This window comes from Lactuca saligna, chromosome 4 (assembly GCF_052625555.1).
Source record: "Lactuca saligna cultivar CGN05327 chromosome 4, ASM5262555v1, whole genome shotgun sequence".
In the NCBI taxonomy this organism is placed as follows: domain Eukaryota; kingdom Viridiplantae; phylum Streptophyta; class Magnoliopsida; order Asterales; family Asteraceae; genus Lactuca; species Lactuca saligna.
The window spans coordinates 121,499,372-121,515,627 of NC_136420.1; the positions used below are offsets into that span (position 1 = coordinate 121,499,372).

At 40.4% G+C, this 16,256-nt stretch overlaps 1 non-coding gene across 1 annotated transcript; it reads right to left on the reverse strand.

Moving 5' to 3' along the window:
- Nucleotides 1–13,379: 13,379 nt before the first annotated feature.
- Nucleotides 13,380–13,486, reverse strand: LOC145044499 (small nucleolar RNA R71). Its single transcript, XR_013681447.1, has one exon. It is a non-coding gene; the product is annotated as a small nucleolar RNA R71 (small nucleolar RNA).
- Nucleotides 13,487–16,256: the final 2,770 nt, after the last annotated feature.

Consider the following 16,256-nt stretch of genomic DNA (forward strand, 5'->3'; position numbering starts at 1 on the left):
GGGTGTATGCGTTGCGATCAAGTCGGACCCTTCCTTTTCGAACTAGAAGTACCTGGAACCATAAACCACAAACTGTAAGCACAACTTGGTGACTTCCCCAAATATCACATATCATACGTATCAAACGAGTCATACATATCATACATATCCAACAATCAATAAAGTGCTATATGTCAAACATAGTCTTGTCATTATGCCACATGCTATATCATGGTCTTTCATGCCACGCCGGGGGCCAAAACCCTGGTTCTTACAGACAAGTGCCAGGATCCGTCTCCTGGCATTCCATGCAAGTATCACAAAGACAACTAGCATACGATCTACAACTACTTAACTAATTAACTGCCAAAGTTCAGACTTTGGTCTTGCATACAGATTGCCAGGAGCCACCTCTCGGTCTTTCATATAATTGCCAAGGGCCACCCTCGGATCTTCCTATAAAACATAAACCACATGGTCAGAATTGGTGCATTCGATCCATAGTACAGTGAAGAGACTCGCCTCGAATGTTGAAGCTCACTGAAAGTAATCCCTAGTTGCTGCCCTGACGACTCCCCGAGCTATTAGTACAAAATAACACCCAATTAACACTTGGGTTCCACTTTATGCCAAAATCCATACGTGGGGTAAAATGACCATTTTACCACTGGCCCAACTTGAACCAAAACTAAGGCCCAAATTCGTAAATCGAAAAGGCCCAAAACCAAAAGATCCACAATTATGGCCTAATTTTCCAAATTGGGCCCAACCCCCATAGGGGCCTTATCCTAAAGCCCAATAATTTCCTTAGTCCAAAAGTTGATCTCAGGTGGCCCAAAAGGCCCAAAGCAACAAAGTCCAAAGGAGTGGCCCAAAGATGCAAATCCCCAAAACACATCAAGTCCAAAGCCCAACTAAGCAGTGTACATGGGGCGTACACTCAGTTACATTGGGCGTACTCGACGAATCCAGATCGTGACCACAACTTGGTACGCTGCGTACGGTCAGTTACGTGGGGCGTAAACTGACTTATTCTAGAACTGATATTATGGCTTAACCACTTAAGCACTTTGCACCCAAACTTCAGTTACGGTCAGTTACGTGGATCGTAAACTGACTTATTCTAGAACTGATATTATGGCTTAACCACTTAAGCACTTTGCACCCAAACTTCAAAGAACCTTAAAATAAAGCTTTTAATGCATAAAGTTGGCACCTTTATGCAATTACATGTCTTAATGGGACCCAACAACCATCTTAATCCATTAAGACCCATATAAATCCAACTAGAACATGCATGGACCAAAAGCAAGGATCAAGATACCATTTTTACAATCTTACAAACTCAGAAAGGGCAAGATCTAGCAATCTTAGCTCCTAGAGTGGCTCAAACTCACAAGGAGGAGTCAAAACCCTAAAATAAGCACAAATCTAGCCTTAAATCCATAAAGCATAACAAGAAGCCAATATATGAACTTGATACCTTAAATGAGCTGGAAATGAAGCCAAGAGTTTGGATCTATAAGTCTTCCTTTGAACCACAAGATAGCACCAAACACATTTTCCTTGAAAATGAGCAAAAACACACCAAAATAAACACTTAGATCTCATAAACATTCAATGAGAGTATGGTTTCCAAAATGAGGCTACAGGTCAATGTAGGCTGTGAAATGAGAGAGCCTTGAGCTTATAAGTGTATTTAAATAGTGCACAAGCCATGAAAACTAGGTTTTGACACTATGCCAATTACGGTGGGCGTACCCAAGCTACTTACCGAGGCACGCGCCAACTTACCATGCACGCATGGGACCTATCTAGCAAATCTTTTCAACTAGGACCATTTCTGCCATTATTTCAAATTGCCCTAACTTCTTCATCTTAGGTACGTTTCCAATGAACCTTATATCCATGGAAAGGTGGCGAGAATCCCTACGCTTCTAACAACTCACCATAACCTTAAAACTTCTTGAACAAAACCCAAATTTCATAAAGGACCAAGTTATCAAATTAGGATTATACCCTTGGGGTCCAAAAACACCATCGAACACTTGGACCACTTAAACCATAACACCCACATCCGAAAAGGGCCAAATCATTTCTTCCCCAAGGCCCTAAGCCTCATGAAAATTGATGATTGGGCTGCAAAACCGAATAATGAAGCAAATCTAAAACCGAGTGTTACAACTCTCCCCCACTTAACTTATATTTCATCCTCGAAATCGCTCTTTACTAACACACAGATGATACCAAACCACCTGAGGAACACAACTAAAAATTATAAGCATAAAACGACCTTCCCAAGACAACGAAATCGAAACAGAAACTTCCAAATCGAAGAAGAACAAATCCTTAGCCCCTGAAGAAAACCACTTATACTTTTCTGAAACCTAAAATCTACATTGGCCTGACTCCCCGACAAACCGCCCATGCTAAATCATTACAATTCCAATCCCTCATCGAATAACAAACTAAATAAAACACTTCCAACCCTGATTATCTTGATGCTACGGGTGGAAACGAAGTCACTGACCATAAATAGTTGCGAAACACTTATACTTGACAAAAGGCTCAGATAATTCTTCGAGTAGAAGATTCGTCATTGCAACAGTTAGACTCAAACGAGAGTTGTGCAATAGGGTCAAATCAATTACTCTGAGATTATTTAATCTAAACTGCAAGTGACTTAGCATTTCCCGAACAACAAGCTACTCCACACATGCAAATCTCAATTCACTAATATTGCCTGAAACATCACGCTATCTCTTAGCTGCTTTCCAAAAGCAATCGACACCTCTTTGGTCCTAACTTGTCTGCTAACTATTTGAAATACTGGATTCCTGCCCAATTGCTGAGCCACAAGACACCCATACAGTCGCCCCATGCGACTTTCAAAAGAAAGCCTCAACTGACAATAATTACCCGAATCATCTCGTCACCAAACCCAATGCTAAACTGAACACTACAAGACCAATTGTAGTCTTACATCATACCAGGTCTCCAACGACCTACCATTTACTGATTCTAATCATGGTGTGGCCCTCCCACAGTCTTGCGAATTGACCCACCCTGGCCTAAACCATATGAAGAAATCCATGAGCAAATCATAGATTTGACACACTCTTACCGTTGCATAGGGACCGGTGAATGCTACGGGCCACCCCGTAGTATTACAACACTCCCACACTAACTGTCCACTAGTGAATGCTATGGGCCACCTCGCAATCTTACAACACTTTCAATTTTCCCCAGCTGTCGCCCATGGTCTTACTTCCAATTTTCCACAGCTGTCACCCTTGGGTCTACTAAAGCCGCTATCTGACACCAAGAAGGCGTGAACCAAATGTTGGGAAGTTTCCTGAACTCCCAACTCACACAATCCTCAATCCAGACGGCCACTTGGGCCGCTTTCATCCCCGACGGGGATGCGAAACTCATCCTAGTTTCACGCCTACTTCTGTTCCTGAATACCTGAACGGTTCTCCCCCACTTTGATTCAACCCATCTCTTATGACTCACAAGATTTGAAGGATTCCCAATCCTTCTTACACTCCAATAACCGAACTTCTGACAACCTGAGCTTACCAATGCTAGTGATCCATCACTAGCCAAACCCAAAAGGACACACTACCCTTAAAGACCAGATGGACACTTCCTAAAATCCTAGAAAAACAGATAACCCCAGAAGCTTTTAATTATACAACCGTTAAATCTTGAAGCCCAATGAACAGATGCTCAGACCAAAACATCAACAATAGACCACTTCCATTGGCACCCCAAGATCCAACCAAGCACAATTACTAAAACCATTGAATCCTGACGATACTGGAGAACTAACCCACTGAATCCTGACCATAAACCTTCCAAACAATGCCCCTGAACCGATCTCGACCAAAAACCAGAATAACAACCGAACACTTTGGAATCCTCTACACGAGATACAACCCCTTACTAACCCACTAACTATTCATGACATGCAGATGGCATATAACAAGTTTTGAAGATATAACCTAAACATGAACAAATAATTAAACCAAAGATAACACTTACCCAAACTGATGCAAAATTCCAAACAACATAAATACTGATATAAACCGAAAGGAAAACAAAATATAACATACCTGCAATGTCATCTGATGGAGTCCTGACCTCTCCTATCTGACACTGTAATGCCCGAATCCTCTCTGCTAGGGCTCTAGCTCTACCCTCTCGTCCATCGGTGATCCTCAAAGTAGTCAGAGCAGGCACACTCACTGCCCCTCCCCTCGGCATCGGATAATCGAACTTCTTGTGGCCCACATGGTTGTAGTGAAAATATAACGGGATTGCCCCCTAAGGACAATCCATGCTGACGTGACCAACCTTGCCACACTTGTAGCAACCCATAGCCCTGGAACGACAAACTCCATCATGTAGTTTCTCGCACATGCTGCACTGACTTTGGCCCTGTTGTCCTCTTAAATGTTGATCAAAAGTCTTGGGTCTCTTTGCAGGACCCTCCACTATAAGCACCTGATCTATCCCCTTCTTCCCGAGGTGCTCCAAATCGATCTCCCGCTCTCGGGCTCTAGAAATCATATCATTCAGGGTGTTGCACCCTGAAATACTCACAAAGTCCCTAATATCATCCCACAACATCTCATGATACCTCATCTTCTTCATTTCCTCATCTGCTGTATACTTAGGAACCAATAAAGCCCTCTCCCAGAACTTGGTAGTGATCTCAGCCACAATCTCAGTAGTCTTGCGGAGATCCTCAAACTCTCGTGCCAACTGTTGCAACTTAATCATCGGTGCAAACTCAACTTGGAACCAGGTCGAGAAGTCATCCCTTGACATAACATCAACAACATCATCACCCACCTTGCTACTAACCTCTTCCCACTAATCTCGTGCTCTATCCTTCAATAGGCAGGAAGCATATCTGACTTTTGCCTCCTCGGGGCAAAAATTCATCCTGAACGTGTTAGCCATATATGCTAATCACATCCTACTAGAAATGGGGTCCATCTCCCAATAGAACACAGGAGCTTCACACGTACAAAACCCACAAAAAGAACGAGTGTGAGCTCTGTGTTGGGTTTTGATACAAAATAAAAGTTTTTTTTTTCATAAAAACCGGCAATAGAAGACTCTAAAAATAACAAGTTTATTTTTAGTTCATAACAAAACCGAACCATCATGGATCCATTTACAGAGGTTAGAATGAAATAAAAATAACCATAGGATGTTTTAGAGATAACCTTTGAAGCCTTTGAACCCACTTGGTTTTGGGGTGTTAAAGAAGATAGCAAAAATCAAAATGTATGATATCTCTACAAGTATCCACCATCAAGAGTAAGACACTTGGAATTCTAACGCTCGTTTCAGGTATCAATTACTTTTCAGGATTTTAGGGTTTTAATGTAACAACCCAAAAATCAAGGATAAAAATTTCATTTTTAAATATAGCTAAAGCATTGATACCATTTATTTCAAGCATTTCAAATCATCATTAAGTAAAATAATTACCACGAGTTTATCCCAAAATAATTCATTGCGGAAAACATAGGTGTGTGTGCACTGCAATCAATCTGAACCCTTCTTTTCCAAATCAATGATACCTGAAACCATAAACAAAGTTGTAAGCGCGAAGCTTAGTGAGTTCCCTAGAGCATACCCCCACACAATCCACATAACCACTTAATCCATATTAGCTATAACAGTTACATAAACCATAACAATCGCATAAGCATGCATATACACATATAGAGATGCCATGGTAACCCTCCAAGGTCTTATTCACATACTCACGTAAATCATATCAACTACACCAGCCATGCATATAAACGTATATCGAAGCCATGGAAACCCTCCAAGGACTTACACAGGGTGCCTTGGAAACCCTCCAGGGTCTTAGCTCACTGCCATGGGAACCCCCACATGGTCTTAAATAAGGATGCCATGGAAACCCTCCAAGGTCTTACACCCCAGTGCCTCGGGAATCCCCCGAGGTCTTTACCTAGGATGTCATGGAAACCCTCCAAGGTCTTACACCTAAGTGCCCAAGAAACCCTCCAAGGTCTTCCATGCAAGTATCACAAAGACAACTAGCATATTACATACCACATAGTCAATTAGCATACCACATAATCACTAGCATACTCCCTATCACATAACCAGCTAACATGATACATAATACAACTTCAACTAGTGTATCAGATATCATAAAATGGGCCAACATTGGTGCCTTCGACCCATTGGTATGGTGAGGAAACTCACCTGGCACTGCTGAAGTCCCACAGTTGCAACTCCAGCTGTTGGTTGATAGGTTCCCGAACCGCTAACATCAAACAATACCAAATTAATAATTAGGTTCCAATCCTAAGGTCTAACTAACACTCCAAAGGCCCAATATTCAAGTAATGAGCCAAAGCCCAACATATGGCCCAATTATCCAAATTGGGCCCAAACCTTTACATAATCTTATTCAAAGGCCCAACCATTTAGTCCAGTCCAACATTTGGCATTTCTAATGGCCCAATATCTTATAATCATGATGGCCCAAACTATGGTCCATCTACGGCCTAATTTTCCAAATTGGGCCTAAACCCTCATATGGGCCTTACCCTAAAGCCCATCAGCATATGCTAGTCTATATGATTATTCTTCGATAACCCATTATTGGCCCAAACACCAAAAGCCCAATAGAAAGGCCCAACACAAAGCTCAAGTGAAATTAGGGTTTTCACATAAAATAACGATTACGGTTAAGTGTTTCTCACTTAACCCATTAAGGATTTAATCAATTAAGTCCATCACTCTACTAGATAAGTCATATGGTGTGATTGGGTGTAATTCACAATTCCAGTCTAATGGCCCAAATGTGGGTCCTAATAAGTCCAAGGCCTATATATCCAAAATTAAGGTTTTCTTAACCCTAATTAGGGTTTCTAACCCTATCATAACCCAATAGGCCCAAAAGTCAAGTCCTTAGATCCATTAGGGTTCATTAGTCCTATTAGGGTTTCACTAGGTCTATTAGTCACATGTTTGGGCTTTTTTTTGTCAATTAGGGATCATTGGGCCCATTAGGGTTTCATTGGGCCCACTAGGGTTTCATTGGGCCCAATCTGCCCAAGCATCCCAAACGAGTCACAATATAAACGAGGCACACCGCCACCCGACACGATGGACGGTGGCGGCAGCCACCACCCTACAGTGGTGGTTTGAGTTTTCCTTTTCATTATTCCGACATGATTACAGTTTACAATGAAAAATCCAAAAATAAACATACACACTAACTAACATAAACACACACACATGGTGGCACATGGTGGCTTCCTTGGTTTTCCGGCTATACAAGACACCCCATACACGAACTAACACACATTAAAAGCGGAATCACACACCTACACAAACTCACAACCACCTCCACGATGGCTAGTGGTGTTAAGACACGGAAGTAGGAAGTAGAAGCGGCAATAGCCGGTGGTTTGCATTGACAGCCATCACCTCACGGTGGTGGTGACTTTTCTTGAGTCTTAGGCAAGTAACACACGTCCACACGATCATGCTCGTTGTGAGCTCAACACTGAAGTGTACCGCGATCTCATCCACACTCGTGGTGGCGCAAGACAGTTGGAGAAGAATGCCAGCCACAACAACTATCCAGAATGGTGACTATGAAAACCAAGCAGCAGCAGAAGAAGAAGATGGAGGAGGACATTGTGGTCCGACCAATCCATGGGAGAAACGGGTCGCCGGTCCTTATGGTTCACAACTTGTTGGCAGAACATGGAGGTGACTACTCGTGATCCTTGTCGGCGACGAGATCAATAAAGGAGCTTGATGGCTGACAACTCCCATTAATGGCGACGACGTTGGCTGGGCGACAGTTGTTGGCGGACATGGATGATCGAAGGATGAAAGAAACCAGGTGGTGGCGGCTTAGACATAACAACTAGGTTTAGGGTGTGATATGGAGAAGGTAACGGGTTTAATACCTGTATCCCATACAAACTTCATGGGGGTTGACACTTCCAGCTCCTCCCATCTCTAATCTTTTGAAATAAATCCTTAAGTTACCATTCAGCCCTTATCATTCCATAATTACTTCAATTTAAGTCCAACATTTTACCAAATGCCCCTTTGCTTTCGAGATTATTTGCAAAGCCAATCCATAAATTACCCTTATAACCCCAAAATCTCAATTATGACATATTCAACCCTTCTTTATCTTTTTCTTTTATATTAAATCCAAATTTACCCAAATAGTCCCTCCTGTACAAAATATTTTCAATATTAGGCCGCAGAATGCATAACGAGCCCAATTGATTATCTTTTAACCTTATGATCATATATTCTTTCCACTACGAATCCCGAAGGCATACTTTAGACCTCCCAAGCAATTTATGATGCCAATTAAACACTTTTCACTAAACTCTTTATTTAAATATATACATATATCGAAATAAAATAATACTTAAAACACGTCTTCAACTTTTAGATATTGTCTTGGAAATGGGGTGTTACATTTGGGCTGAAACTCGACGAGTTGTGGAGATCCAACTCGTCGAGTAGACACTGTTAAGAGAAACCTTAATTTCCAAGGGTCTGTACCCTATTTAAGGAATTTATGGCTCATTTGTGGCCTCTCTCATCGTCCTTACTATCCAGAGAGATACCCTAGCCATGCTTTAGTGCTTTCTTGAGTGTGTGGGAGATTTGGAAGTGACTCTTGTGCTCTTTGGAAGGAAACTCGAAGTTTGAAGGGATTGAAGTGAGGAGGAGGCTATAGATCCGGCATCTACCCTAAGTTAGCAACCATTTGGAGGTAAAAAAGTCTTTACCTTGACCTCTTGTTTCTTAGATCTCCTCCCATGGGAGTTTAGTGCATTTTTAACCCATTTTGGAGCCACTTTCGGAGATTAGGTATGATTTGAAGTTGTGACTTTAGATTTGGAAACCTTAAGCCTCCTTGGGTCTAAATTCAAGCTTTATAACCGTTTGGCATTCCTCCATGCCCTAAACCTCTTCATAAGCTTAATTTTGAGTGTTTTAGCCTCTTGAGGCTTTGCATGCATGTAAAGTTGGTAACTTTACGTAGTAACTACACCCTAGGGGACTGGATATGTAGTTTGGAGCTTTGCATTTAACTGGAAAGGACTAAACATGAAAAGGGCTGAATGAACTCGATGAGTTGCATAGCTAACTGGACGAGTTGGGTGGAGTTTACCCTCCTTCTAGATTTTGAGTGAACTTGGCGAGTGGGTGAGATGACTCGACAAGTTGATTGGAGTTTTCGGTCTCCTGGACACCAAAGAACTCAACGAGTTACTCAGGTAACTCGGTGAGTTGACCCAAGTTTTTGGCTTTTTAAACTCTAAAGGAACTCGACGAGTTGCTAGATGCACTCGGCGAGTTGGGGTCAGCATAGACTGTTGGCCTTGATTATGACCTTGGTTGGCTAAGTTTGATTTTGAGAGTAATTTTGGTATTTCGGGATTTTGACAAGACAATTTCATAATGGTTGTAGGCAGTTGAGTTGGAGCTACGACTTGGGACTTATCTTATCAATTCAACATTCTGTGAGAGGTGAGTCTCCTCACCATACCAATTGGTCGAAGGCACCAAGGCCGCCCTATTATATGATATGTGGATTGATAGTTGATTATGTGATATGTCGATAGGATATCTGTATGGAAGACCCCGGGGGTTCATGTGGTAGTAGATTAAGACCATGCGGGGGGGGGGGGGGTCCCATGGCATTGTTATTAGTCCTTAGAGGGTTTCCATGGCATCCTAGTATGTTTACATGTTCAGCTCGTATGATATTTCTTTGGATGGTGAAGACCATGTGGGGGTTCCCATGACAGGTAGTCAAGACCACGTGGGGGTTCTAGTGGCAGTTAGTAAAGACCATGTGGGGGTTCCCATGGAAATTAGAGAAGACCATGTGGGGGTTCCCATGACAGTTAGTTAAGACCACGTGGGGGTTCCAATGACACTCGGTATAAGACCTTGGAGGGTTTCCATGGCATCTTGATACGTTTTGTATGCATAGCTTATGTGGTATATGTAGTTGTTATAGCTTATATGGTTTATGTGATTATGTGGATTGTGTAGGATATGCTCTAGGGAACTCACTAAGAACTAGCTTGTAGTTTGTTGGTTGTTTCAGGTACTTAGAGCCTAAGAGAAAGGGCATGACATGATGGCGCGACATACAATCTCGGACAATTTATATTGGGACACTCTGATGTTTTGAGTAAAATGTTGATGTTATGGATTTGAAAACAATTGGCGTTGAGATTTCTTATTTTATGGGAATGTTCTGATTGTTTTAAAAATGAAAAATATATGAGGAAATTTGGGCTGTTATAGGAACGTTAGTTCCTTCTTGTATTTTTGATTGTCTAAAGCCTTTAAGTGCTTAACTCCATTTAGCACTAAAGGGAACAACTCAAGAGCCTAAGAGCAAGGGCATGACATGATAGCGCGACATACACTCTCGGACGATTTATATTGGGACACTCTGATGTTTTGAGTAAAATGTTGATGTTATGGATTTGAAAACAACTGGCGTTGAGATTTCTTATTTTATGGGAATATTTTGATTGTTTTAAAAATGAAAAATATATGAGGAAATTTGGGCTGTTATAGGAATGTTAGTTCCTTCTTGTATTCTTGATTGTCTAAAGCCTTTAAGTGCTTAACTCCATTTAGCACTAAAGGGAACAACTCAATAGGTCTTCTAAACCACCAAACTAACTTCAAGAGATAGAGATAGATAGATATATAGAGAGAGAGAGAGCAGTAGAAAACCCATGGTTTTAGAGAAAAACAAAGGAAGAAGAAGAGCTTCACTCTTGGAAAAATGCAAGCCTCATGCATCTCTTATATAGCCTATGAAAAGTAAGGCCTAACCATTAAAATAATCTAAAGGAATGGTAGCCTTTAGAAGCATGGGAGTCAAAAAGGTGGAAGGTTGAAAAGCAACCTCCCACACCATCATTATGCCTTTTAAAAAGTAAGATTATTTATTTTTTATAAACTCCAAGTTTATAAAATATAAAGTTTGTCTTTAGGTAAAAGACAATAGAATCCAACCAGTCCAAAATGTTGTGCATGATTTATTAATTCATACATGATATTGCCATATTTATACCTATTTTAGGCAATATCTAAGTACATTTTTATTAATAAGTTGATAATATGTTTAGAATAATGATACTTATGACCTTAAATTGTTATTTTCAGTCAATTAGAAGTATTTTCGAAGAGAGGGACCAAAAGTGACAATTTATAGAACATGGGAGACTTGGAATACAAGAAATGAATAAATCCACAAAAATTACTGAAACCACGACGTGGCATGAGTATTCTAGAAGATAAGGATCACGTAAAGAAAGAGTCCTTGCCCGATACGGATTGCTTGGGGATCACGACGTGGCCAAGCTAGCCACGATGTGACGCGGTATTTTTGAGGATATTTAAACAATCTTGGTTATGACGAAGAGAGACTTTGGCTGGCCAGAAAAAGGGATTCTATAAGGCGATTTTGAGCAGAAGAAAAGTCCCGGGAAGAAGCTTTCAACACCAAAAGAGTGAAGGTCTATAATTTAGGTTATTTAATTGTTACTTAGGAACATGTTTCAATATACCTTGATTTGTGTGAGAGTGTTAGTTGCTATTATGAGCAGCTGAATCTAGCTGCTCTTGTTTAGCTAGATGAAGCTTCCAACTTATGAATAACTTAATTTTTATGGATTTATTTAGTTGGTGAATTGCTTGTGTTGGATTTATAGTTAGCTGGCATGCTTGCATTTGTTTCTCTAGTTGCTTGATTCCATGTTCTGTGTAGCTTAGTGACCATTAACTGCATGAACTTGTTTACCTAGTGATTTAATGAACATTAAATTATTAGAGCTAGGATTGACCAATCTTAGTTAGTAATTAGAGTAAATAAACTTAGTTGTGTTAGAGAACGTGGATTGTGACTATAATTGCGTTTGCATAATAATTCTTACATAGCATATTCATATTCATAATTAGCTATGTGTTTAATTGTGTGTAACCATACATAATTTGACATGAATTAATCAATTATTGGTAAAGTTAGACTTAAATTACTAATACAGTTACAACCAACTTGATAATCCATAATCATTAGCTAGCCATAAGTACAAAGTGGATTCAAACTAGACAAGAGTGTTTTTACTTAATTGACTGAATTTGTGTTAAGTTCGTCTGATCTTGTAAAATCAGATAAAACCCCTTTCTAAACTTGTTAATAATTAGGTTAATTTGATAGCAAGTATATTACTTAGTAACACCGTTCCCTGTGATCGACATCCGACTTACCCAAGCTATACTGTAATCTGACTAGGTACACTGCCTATAAGTGCATAGTTAGTTTAAGTTTGTTAGGTTATAAATATTAAAATTAGTGGGTACTTTAGTGCACATCAAGTTTTTGGCGCTGTTGCCGGGGAACGACTTAGTTTATTTGCTTTAGGTTAATCGATCCTTTTTTGTGGGTAAAACTTGCAAAAAAGTTAATTTTCCAGCAAAAGTTTTAGTTTAGTTTTCATTATCCGTTTCAAATTTTTTTATCTTTTTTTTTTATTTTTTTTTTCAGAACTCACGACGTGAGTTGTTAGATTCACGACGCGAGAACTGTGAATTCCAGTTTTCCTTAGTTTTTAGTTTATTTGTCTATTTTAGTTCATTTTTACGTTTTGTTTATTTAGTTAATCTGCAGGAGTTCATGACCAGAAGCTCAAACACACCTTTGGTGACACCACTTGAAGATCCCGAGTCGGCAATTAACAAGAAGAAGACGCCATTACAAGAATTCAAATCAGTGTTTTCAAAGAAATCATGGAAGAAGATTGGGGAGTTAAGTTCATCCTCGAAGAGCAAAAGCAAGCTTGAACACTTGGATCAAATACCCTTCCAAACCGAGTCCGAGTATGATACCGAGCCAGAATTTGAAGAACATAAGAGCGAACCCGAGAACGAGCCAAGGCATGAGATGTCAAATATTGAGGAAATGTCCGCGGGAGCTTACAGGAAGAGAATTCGAGAAGATGTTGGTCCAGGCTTAGTACAACCTGCCAACATGGGCCACTGCCACATTCGAGCTAAAGGGACATATCCTTTCCGCACTAAAGGATATCCCATTCTATGGAAAGGATCACGAGGATGCATTCAAACACTTAGATGAAGTGAATGACATTGCTGATTACTTCAATATCCCAAATATTAACAGAGACACCATTTTGCTAAGGATGCTTCCCGTTACCTTTAAAGGGGCTAAAAGGGATTGGTTAAAATCACTTTCATCCGGTACCGTGACTACTTGGGCTCAAATGCATGAGCAATTTTTAGATCAATATTGTTCACCATCCAAGATTGCTAAACTCAAAAAGGCAATAGCCAATTTTGAGCAAAACCCGAGAGAGTCACTTTACGAAGCTTGGGACCGTTACAAAGGGTTGTTAAGGAATTGTCCTCAACATGACCTTAACATTCAACAAGAGGTATCAATATTTTATAATGGGGTAAACGTGATGACAAGACAACTCCTTGATTCTCAAGGACCACTCACTAGGAAAAATCCGGGTGAAGTTAAGGAATTAATTGAAGAATTCGCGAAACACTCTCGTGAATACCACAACCCTAGGCAGGAAGGAATTAAAGGCGGAGAAGGAGCCCAAACTGAAGAAATAGCAGCCATGATAGCTATGCTAAATAATATGGACCGGAGGTTGGCACAAATGGATCACTCAATTCATGCCATAAGAGTGGGTTGCAAGAGGTGTAGTGGTCCGCACTTGACAAAGGACTGCAATTTAGATGAGTTTGGGAACACAAATGCTCAAGTGTGCTACTCGAGTGGGGGTAAGTTTGATGAAGACTGGAGGAAACCAAAGAAGGAGTGGCTGCCATATGAAGAGTATAAGAAGCAAAAAGAAGAGAAGTACAGGCAGACAGGTCGAGGCTTCTATCAAAAGGAACAGCCACCAGCCGAGAAGAAACCTAATCTAGAGACCGTGTTGATGAAGTTTATGGAAGCCTCGGAAAAGAGACACGATGCTACTGATTCTGCTATTATTGAGCAGCAAACTTTACTAAAGAATCAACAAGCCTCCCTCAATAACCTTGAAGTACAACTTGGTCAACTAGCCACTTTGGTTCATGAGAAGTTGTCCCCGAAAAATCCCGAAATGAAGACCCACTCTCATGTAATGGCCATAGATACTGAAGAAGAGGCCATCTATGAGTTCTTAGAGGCACTAGAAGAAGAACAACAGCAGCCCGATCCAAAGTTGAAGAAGCCCAAGCTCGAAAATCAAGAAGCTGCTGAATATCAGAATTCACGACGTGAACCATATCAGTTCACGACGTGGGCCCATCAGGAACAAAAAAGTTTTGAAGTTGGTTCGGTTTATCAGCCACCCTTGTCGTTTCCTTCCCGAGCTGACCTTAGTCCACTAGAAAGAGAGCATATGGAGTTTGTTAAGCACGTGAAGGGTATTCCGATTAATACTCCCTTTGTCGAGTCCTTATCCAAAATTCCCGAGTATCAAAAATTACTGCAAGATCTGATAGACACTCGCAACCAATTAAAGAAATATTCAAAGGTGGTTCTACATGAGCAAAGCTCAAAAGCTGTGTTGGGAGAGATACCTGAGAAGATGGGGGGATCCTGGACTCCTCACTCTTCCATGTGAATTTGGTAACAAAATGAAGGTTAATGCTTTAGCCGATTATGGGGCTAGCATCAATTTGATGCCTTATTCATTTTATCAGAAGTTAGAAGTTCAGAAGATGAAGGCTACAAGAATGACTATTCACATGGCGAACCGTTCAGTGCACAACCCCGGGGCATCGTGGAGGATATTTTAGTAAAAATTGGAAAATTTACTTTGCCAATAGATTTTGTAGTATTGGACATGACGGAAGACTCTGATGTTCCAATTATCCTTGGTCGTCCATTGCTCAACACTGTTGGAGCTCTTGTTGATATTCGAGATTCTAAGCTCACCTTGAGGGTTGGAGATGAAAAAGAAGTTTTTGGGATAGAAGATGGCTTCCAAAGGAATCATGTTAAAGAAGAGGTGTTCACAATCAATGAAGATAATGAACTAGAAGAACTGGAAAAGCTTATGGAAGAAGAAATCATGGCAGTTCATCAAGCCAAAAGAACAAAACCAAGAGCATCTGTTCCATATTTGGTTGAAGTCATTGCTTACAAGAGTCCACCTTCTTGGGTAAGCAAGGAAGATGAGATGATAAGTGATGAAGAGGAGGTTACTTCAAGGGTGACAGAGACAGTAGTGAAAGAGGAGAATGATGCTACGGAGTGCAGGGAGGAAATAAAAGGGACCAAACACAAGCTTGATGAAGAAGAGGTCAAAGCTAAAAAGGAGAATTCAAAGAAGGCGTACAAAAGACAAGTTCAAGCTTATAAGAGGCGTTTCAAGGAACAAAAGGTCCAGCTAGGGATGGAATCTTCCAAAGATTCGATGTAGGAGACACGGAGTCCAGCTCAAGACTCCAAGAAAAAGAAATGCTTCTCGGGAGGCAACCCGAGCTTGGTTTGCATTTTCTTTTCTTTTAATTTTTGAGTTTTAATTAGGAAATATATCAAATCATCGTCTAATAACTGATACTTAGTAAAAATTAGTTGTGGGGATCTTTAATTAACAAATAAAATACAAAGTAGTTAAGTAAACAAATTTGTTATTTTTGAGATCAGACGTAAGCCACGTCGTGGTTAAAGAGTAATTACGGGGATAAATTTTTTTTAATAGATTATAGTCTTTTACAATCCACGACGTGGCAAAGCCTGCCACGATGTGGCCTTTAAAAAGTCAGGGGGACCATTTATTAAACCCTTTGACCGCACATTTCCCATTTGCTTGCTGCCTCACGAATGGAAACAAGGTCCCCACAACCGATTTCTTAATTTGTCTTCCAACTCCTTCACATTTTCTTGTCTTCTAACTCCATTTGGTATGTATGCTATTCATTAATTGTAGTTATTACTTACAATTTTTACATTTTCATGGTTAGGGTTTATGTGAATAATGAGATTCATGAAATTGGTGGAAATTAGTTGTTGATTTTAGGTTGCATGTACTTTGAATAGCAATAGGAACGAACCCCAAGTGTTGTTTTTGGTTAAAGTCGTATATAGGGTGATCGATCCAGACCCATGTCCCGATTGGGTCCACAACGTGGCGTGCTTGGCCACGTCGTGACTCCTGGGCAAACAAGTTAATTTTTTT